The sequence below is a fragment of the Dendrobates tinctorius genome, unplaced genomic scaffold, assembly GCF_039654945.1.
Source record: "Dendrobates tinctorius isolate UK_male_01 unplaced genomic scaffold, ASM3965494v1 ptg000199l, whole genome shotgun sequence".
In the NCBI taxonomy this organism is placed as follows: Eukaryota; Metazoa; Chordata; class Amphibia; order Anura; family Dendrobatidae; genus Dendrobates; species Dendrobates tinctorius.
The window spans coordinates 2153438-2162583 of NW_027361866.1; positions in this window are offsets into that span (position 1 = coordinate 2153438).

The following is a 9146-nucleotide window of genomic DNA, read 5'->3' on the forward strand; positions in this document are numbered from 1 at the left end:
TAGCAAGCGAATACTGGCAAGTGGCCATGGCTGAGAAAGACAAGGAAAAAACTGCTTTCATCCTACCTATGGGATTGATCGACCTTAACCGGATGCCCTTCGGGCTCTCCAATAGTCCAGGCCTTCCTTGGACTCACTGGGTACAACCAATGGTTTGTCAAAGATTTTGCAAAGGTGGAGGATCCTCTGAATGAACTGCTGAGGGGGACCACCAGAGTGCCGAAGACCCAATGCATACCTTGGGACCAGAGGCAAGATAAGGCCTTCCAGGCAGTAAAGAATGCTCTTACTTCAGCCCTGATTTTGGCCTACGCAGATTTCGTTAAACCGTTCCTGTTGTACACAGACGGTAGCCTTCATGGACTCGGTGCAATACTTTCCCAAATACAGGATGGACATGAGAGAGTCATTGGGTATGCCAGTAGGTCCCTGCGAGACAGTGAAAGAAACCCCCATAATTACAGCTCTTTCCGGTTAGAGCTCCTGGCCCTCGTGTGGGCCATGACAGAGAAGTTTGCAGGCTTCCTGGCAAGGACCAAGATTCAAGTTCGAACGTACAATAATCCCCTGGCCCACCTTGAGAATGCTAAATTGGAGGCCTTAGAACAATGGTGGGTGGCTCACCTGGCCAAGTTTGACTTTACCATCCGTTATCGCTCTGCTACTGAAAATGCCAATGCCGATGGCCTGTCACGAGTGACGGTGGAAACTCTAGTGGGGGATCTCGATGAACAACTCGAAGAGGAAGAAACTCCAGACTTCCGTAAGTTCAAGACCCCAGTCGTTGCGGTCCAGTTGAGTAGGGAGGCCTGCTCACTACCCCAATCTCTGGGGAGAACCAATGAAGAGAGGGGAAATGTTCAAGATGAAGATGGAGGGCTGAGACAGATGAAATGCTGGGTATTGCAGAAGCGGAAGCCAGGCAAACAAGAGAGAGATCGTCTTGCTGTCTACAAATATCTAAAGGGCTGTAACATTGTAGAAGGATCAACTTTATTCTCATTTGCACAAGGAAAGACTAGAAGCAATGGGATGAAACTGAATGGGAGGAGACACAGATTAGATATTAGAAAAAACTTTTTGACAGTTAGAGCGATCAATGAGTGGAACAAGCTGCCACGAGAAGTGGTGAGTTCTCCTTCAATGGAAGTCTTCAAACAGAGGCTGGACAGACATCTGACTGGGATGATTTAGCGAATCCTGCTTTGAGCAGGGGGCTGGACCAGATGGCCCAGGAGGTCCCTTCCAACTCTACAATTCTATGATTCTATGGACGCTGAGATGAAGAGTGTCTTACACCAGTGGGATAGGCTGGAGGTGCGAGAATCGGTGCTATATCGCAAGAGGCAACAGCCAAAAGATACTGAAGGTGGCAGGTAGTCATCCCAGGAGGAATGGCCCAAGAAGTGGCTAAAGATGCCCGCGAATTCGGAGCCCACTTCGGGTCCACAAAGACCTACCAGTGGTTACAGCGGCACACGTACTGCCCCTGGTTGGAGTCCATGGTAGAAGAGGTTTGCAGGCAATGTCAGGTATGTGACCTTATTAAGAGTACTGAACAAAGGGCACCCATCCAGACCATACATACTAGGGAACCGCTAGAAGTCCTGATGATCGACTATCTCCTCATGGGACACTCAACCCGGGGGCCACAGTACTGTTTGGTGATGACCGACCATTTCTCCAAGTTCGAGGTAGTCACCCCAACTAGAGATCAGACTGCCAAGTCGGCAGAACGGGCCATCTGTCAAGACATCATCCGAGTGTATGGGTGCCCAAAGCGCATCGACTCTGACCAAGGTGCATGTTTCCAAGGCAAGGTGATAGAAGAACTGTACCGTTTGTATGGCATCGAGCGGTCCCGGACCACCCCTTACCATCCTCAAGACAACGGAGCATGTGAACGCTTCAACCGCACCTTACTTCAAATGCTGAGGATGTTGGAAGAGGACAAGAAGGCATGCTGGCCAGATTTTCTGCCAGAGTTGGTCTGGACCTACAACAATTGGGTCCATTCCACCATGGGTTACACCCCCTATCTGCTGCTGTTTGGAAGAGCTGGACGAGAGATCATTGAATTGAAGTTGGAACAGCCAGAGGAGCTGATGGAGTGAAATGTCACTTCATGGGTGAAAGAACATCGGAAACGACTGCAAACAATACTGCGGTTGGTGGGTCAGCAGCTACAGGAGAAAGAACATACGGGCCGTAAACCAATTCAAGAGATACCGCTCTGGCCAGGGGACCGAGTATTAGTCAGAGAGTAACGCCCCAAGGGTAAACTAAGAGAGAGATGGGAAGTACAGCCTTACAAAGTCATCGAGCGAGTGTATGCTGTCGGTCTGGTCTACAAGGTGCAGGCTGAGATTGGGGCGTCGGCCCCTAGAGTGCTCCACAGGAATATGCTACTGCCATGCTGGTCCGAGACCCCTCCTGTACCAGTGCCGCTTGAGGGTGATGCTCCACTTCCTGAACCTGTCTTGCTTGCTGATGAAATCAATGATGAATGGTGGATCGGCCCTGACACCGTGGGGGGCCTCAGCCGGACAGAGATGGTAATCTTCTGGAGGTACCACTGCCTCCATGTGACAATGAGTCCAGACAAGAGCCTACTACAACTCCTGCAGCAAGTATTCCTCTGGAGGATAGTCAAGACATCCGGAGATCCCAGAGGTCTACTGCAGGGGTTCCACCAGCCCGATGAATAGAACAGTGTTTGCTGTCTGTTTCTCCGCTTGTGTTTTCTCCCCTATAGGTGCTGTTCCTCATTGCAAGTGTCTCTATTCCACTGCGACCTTGATGCTGTGATGGTTGAGGACGACCATCTTTAAGTAGGGAGGCATGTAAGGGGGTGGCAGTGCTATTGACAGTAGAGACAAGCTGCCCCTTTAAGAGACAGCACCCCCTTGGTTACAGCAGTGGGACATTCTGCGCTTCCCTGCTGTAAAGGCTGTTTGGTTTCATCTGCCAGACTACAGAGGAAAGGGGCTGCTTTTCTGTGTGTAGAAGTGACCCGAGATTTCTGCAGGAAGCAGATGTGCCTGCGTGAGCTGTGAGGAAAAGAACATTTAGTCTGCAGCTGTGACTTTGTAAACTATTCTGGGGATTAAAAGGTGTCTTTCCTGTCTTTCCGTGAGAAGCCACGAAGAAAGGACAAGAAAGGAACCCAGAGGAGGAATCCATCATTCCTAGGAGCATCATTGAACTTGCACACAAGGAAAACAGAGCATCCAGGAAGAAGTGCGCACCATCTTGCAAAGCTTCAGGGGCCCCTGGGAATGGACTGAGACATCAACTTTACCGTGAGTGTTAACCCCGTGTGCGCACATGTTTAGGGCTTAGGATAGGCAGCAATAGACAGAGCACGGTAGCCGTGCAGCCAGAGTAGCAGCGGCCAGATAGATTATAGTTAGAGTAGCAGCATACTGTACTTTATTGTATTGGTTTGCCTTTTGCAAAATACACTGATCTGTAATAGTTGATGCACCGTGCCATTTGTACGGCCCAGCTAGAGAATATCACTTTTGTAAATTGTTTTATGTCATTACATACCCCTGTTTACACTTTCCTAACACATTGAGGTCAACTTTAACACAAGGCAAGGTTTTTAATATTAAACAGTCTAGGACTATCCCGAACAGAGTTACTGTGTCGTGGTGGGATAGCTTTCATGTTAATTTTGATCAAAAACAGTATTACTAAAAACTCTGTATTATTTAGATGCACGTTTGCTTTTACTTATTTAGTTACAGCAGGGTTTTTGCTCACTTTGTTCTTTGCAGGTTTTATACTTTCCTAACACTGCATTCCTTGCCTGTAAATAAATTAACCCTTTGTTGCTTGCACCTCATCTTGTGTACCGTAGTCTCCCTGCATTGTGGTGGTCCCCCGGCCATCGCTTCAGCATGACTTTACCGATTCCGAGAAGATGATGGCAGACACGCTGCTGCATCTAGATCCCTCACTATCTGTCATCTGTGTATATACAAAACCATACATTTATTACACAAACATCGGACGGCCACTACACACTTAAAGCATGTATATATACATATATATTGTACTTACAATGCCTCAGGTCGGTCACACAGTAGATACACTGTGAAGCTGGTGTTTTGAAGAGTGTGTCTGCAGAGTATTTTGCTCCAAACTGGCTGAAATGATATTTCCAGTCACATGACCACATGGAAAACCCTCATGAATGCAATCCAACGCTTGGTTTAGTTAGGACATTTTGCTTGATTTGCGTCTGCCTGCATTTGCAATAAACTTCAATGGCAGAAATAACACTTCCGTTACCCGTGCGTTATCTGTACCACACCCGAAAACGCTGCAGACCGCATTGGAAGAAGCGTCACAAAATGATGGAATATTGCAAACACATGCCAATTTTGACATGCGCTACGATGCGTTACACTAATGGAAGTCTATGGGTGCGTTAAAATGTCTGTTACATTGCTACTTAAAAACGTGTCCGTTAAACAGACTGCTCTAGCGCAATGTGAACACAGATTTAGTGTGTGGTGAAGTATGTCACTAAGGAGGTGTGTTTGCTTATCCGTACCTTCCATTTTGTGTTCATTTAGTTTTTTGTTCTTGAAACCCTGTCAGCGGTCTTGGGCATGTGTTGGTTATGTAAATATAACCTGGTCACTGGCACCAAGGGGATATTATGTCCTGGAGCCCTGAGTGTCGGAACAAATGTCTTTATCTGTATATTTGTCTTAAGACATACCCAGTGGTTCACATGAAATATTTAGCCATTTTGCTAATTTTCAGTCTGAAAAATTACCCCCACACAGAGATTATGATTGTAACATTGATCGAATTCCAAATGTCCATCTCCTCACAGGTAAAACAATTTTTTTGGTCCAGAGAATTCGACCATACAATGTACAACATATTTAAGCTGAATACGGTTATCTGTACACTCATGTACAAATAAACATTATGAAAGATAAGTTCCAAGTCTCCAAGTTCTTAACTTCTCACCTGAAACAGGAAGGACATTATGGAAGCAGATTTTATATGCATCACTCCAAGGACCTTAATCTGACATATCTCGCTCAAGACAAGTAATATTATTACCCAGCACCCCCAAGTAAGGACATAATATCCATACCTTTGTGAATTTTCATGTCCTCCCATATATTACAGAATTTATGCAGGGCTATCGTCTTTTGTATACTCCTACTTCCAGACATAGCAGTAGATTCATTTTTTCCGTGAATTCCCTAAACGCAGGTAGCGCCCTGTCCAACCAGTGTGCTGCTATAGTTTTCCTGTCTTGACATACTGTTCTTTTAAGTGCCAACCTTTTGTTTGCATCTTCAGCAACCCTGTCCACAAAACCCAACCCAAAATCTTCTTGCAAAAATTCTCTATTAGATTGAGCGGTGATTTTCATTAGTTGATTTCTTGGGGCTCCATAGCCTGTTCCACCAGCACCTCGCCGTTTATGACTTGAGTCCACACCATTCTCCTCCCACAAAACCCAAGACACAAACCAGAGGATGCATAGGAATCATCTAAACCCTAAACACAGTGTTTACACTAGAGGAAATAAGTATTTGATCCCTTGCTAATTTTGTAAGTTTGCCCACTGACAAAGACATGAACAATCTATAATTTTAAGAGTAGGTTAATTTTAACATTGAGAGATAGACTATCAAAAATAAAATCTAGAAAATCACATTGTATAAATTTATTTTCATTTTGCAGTGAGAGTAAGTATTTGATCCTTCTGGCATACAAGACCTAAAACTTGGAGGTAAAACCTTTCTTGGCAAGCACAACAGTCAGACTTTTTTGTAGTTGATGAGGTTTATGCACATGTCAGAAGGAATTTTAGTCCATTCCTCTTTGCAGATCATCTCTAAATCATTAAGATTTTGAGACTTTTGCTTGACAGCTTGGAGCTTTAACTCCCTCTATAAGTTTTTTATGGGATTAAGGTCTGGAGACTGGCTAGGCCACTCCATGACCTTAATGTGCTTCTTCTTGAGCCAACTCCTTTGTTGCCTTGGCTCTATGTTTTGGGTCATTGTCTTGCAGGAAGACCCAGCCACGACCCATTTTTAATGTCCTGGCGGAGGGAAGGAGGATGTCACTCATGATTTTATGGTGCATGGCTCTATCCATGATAACACAGGCCCCACTCTCATACATAAGAAAAAAGGACACAGGACACCGAGTTCTAAGTTTGGCATAAAATGGCTGTGGCGTTTATTTTGAGTTACTCAACAACCAATTTTATTTCATCATAACCATTAAAAACCATTAAATATCTCCATCACTGAATAAAATTAATACTCTCCTGACCCAATCCTCCCTAAAACAGGGAGATTACCTCAAACGCCGTGCATATTAATTCATGGCCCCCCCAAAACACCACAGCCATTTTTCAATGATGTCCTGGAAATCCAAGTTAAAGATGTCCAGGCCAACATCTGAAAGGTGCACAAGGCCCCTTCTGTACATACCGGGGATCTTTTCTTCCAAGTCGACGTGCCTGTAAGATAATCCGTCAGTCAAAACCATAAACTTCTGCATACTCCTGTTAACCCTTTTTCTTATTTTTTCAACAAACAACATATTGTATTCTGCCCATAACAATCTAGAGATAATTTCTGAAAATACAAATAATGATTTAAAAAATTCAATTTTTAGTAAACTTAAATCCTTCCTCATGAAGGCTAATAAATCGAGTGTGTTAACTTTACCTAAATCGTTACCCTCTAAATGCAAAATTATTAAATCAGGATAGGGATGACTCTTTGACAGCTGTTGCATAAATCCAACCAAATTCTTTCATAACATTCCTCTTCTGCTAAACCAAAAAATGTGGAGGGAAGAAGTATTAAATGAGAGATTCTCTATATAGTACCGCATCGTCACCCTTTTTTCGGCACAATAAATATACGAGTGTCCGATGGTCCACACAATTAGCGGACCTACAAAATGAATAAGATGTTAGCATTCATATAAATTTGGCCGAACATACAATTTGAACCTTTTTGATTCCCACCTTCCAATTTTTATCATATTATTGTCTTGAAAAACCCAACCTAGCTGCTTCCGTTGCTGCTCCAATACGAAAAGAGTGAGACGTGATTTTAACATTTTTCAAACCCAATTGGACCAGACATTTTTTCAAAATAAAATTAAATTGAAAAACAGTCACCGGTGTACCATTGCGGTGAATGAAAAATGGACCTTCTAAACTTGGTCTCATGCTAAGCCATCTCTTCACATTCGAGACTGGACAAATGACTGAATCTGAGATTGCAGATAAACTAACTGAAGCTCCTCTTCCTAACTGATCGTTTTTTTTACTTTTTTATAAATAAAACAACAGAGGATTCAAATACCTTTATATCCTCCATTAACAGGCCAGAAGGTGAATTTTTGACTGAGAAACTATTTCCCCGACACGAAGAGCTGCAAAAAATGCTAATGTAAATGTTGCTGAAAACAAACAACTTTCTTCAAAATTGTCGCAAATAGAGATGAGCGACTTTGCCTTTTTTCTGGTCGAGTCGGGTTTCACGAATCCCGACTTTCGCAAAAGTCGGGTCGAACGAAATCGGCCGACTATTGTGAAAAGGCAAAGTCTGACTGAAACACGAAACCCAATGTAAGTCAATGGGGAAGAAAACTCGGCAGTGAGTGGAGGACAGGAAGCACACCTAGAGTGCCCATTTTAATGCCAAAAACATCAATTCTTATTCCTCAAGCTTGTCAACCTTAATTTACTTTATAATAATAGTTAGGCATTGAAAACTTGGGGTTATTTGGCTAAAGTTGTGGGGGGGGGTAGTGCTGGCTCCAGATTTTCGTGGGCCCAGGGCCAAAGAGTGTCACTGGGCTCCTTTAACACATGCCACAATTCATGATTCTCTGATACGGCAGAGAAATAGTGGTATGGTACAATGAAAAATACTTCACTTCTTACATCACATGACTGATATCCATTTTAAATTATCCAATAGCTCCAAAAACAGACAGCATATTCCTCCATACAGTATTATGGCCACCGCATAGTGCGCCATACAGAGTAATGAGGCCCATATATTTCTCCATACAGAATCATTGGTCCCATATAATGTTCCATACAGTATATGATGAGCTCCACATAATGCTACAGTATATGTTGCTCACCATGGATGAAGCTCCAGTGTCTTATGGGCCCAAATAATGCTCCATATATAATGGGCCCCATTTCTAATGCTCCAGTGTATAATGGGCCCTGTAAATGCTGCTTCAGTGACTGATGTCAACCTTTGGAATGCTCCAGTGTATGGTGGGCCCCAGATATCATTCTCCAGAGTATCGTGCTCCCCAAAAATTGCTCCCAACCAAAACAATTAAATAAGTCTCCTCGCTAGGGAATCCCTGTACTCTGGACTCCTCGTCGTCCCCATCTTCCATCTCTCTGCACTTGGACTGTTTAGGCAGAGGGCGTACAGACGTGATGTCATCGCGCTCTTTGACCAAAATGTCACTAAGCTGAACCTTAAAGGAATGTCCAGAAGGGCACCACCAGGAGTGGAGCCTGCGGCTTAATTGGACTCAACACGGGCAACCTCAACCATGCCATCCACAAAAAAGCTGCACAGATTGCAAGCTTAATTCCATTAACGAACAAGACTCAGTCATGCCCCGGAGGTCCTCGTCCAGCTTACTAGAGGGACACGCGAGGCTCTGGTACGCGAGATCGGCCAATAACAGGTCTGTCATGCCCTTACATGTCCGGGGCTGCACGCGTGCTACAATGAAAGGACCAGCATGTATCGCTTACAGGTGCAGATAACACGCTGAACCCCGTTAGTGATGGGGATCTGGGATTACAATTCTTCCCCACAAACAAGCATTTCCCAGTAAGTGCAGGTCAGCCGTAATTCCGAAATTAGGCCTAAGCGGCATTCCAGGAAGAATGTTAAAAAATTAAGTGTCCAAACCACAGCTGCTGTAGCTTGCTTAACAGCTGGGCTCCTCTGCTGAGTACCACACAGTTCTTACATAAACAGGCAGCATAGCTTGGTTCACGGGTGGCCAACTCTGCTGAGTAGCATACACAGTTACTAGGCCCAAAGTATTAAGTGGTGAAAATGCAGTCAAAAAATGGTTCTTTCATAAACAGGTGG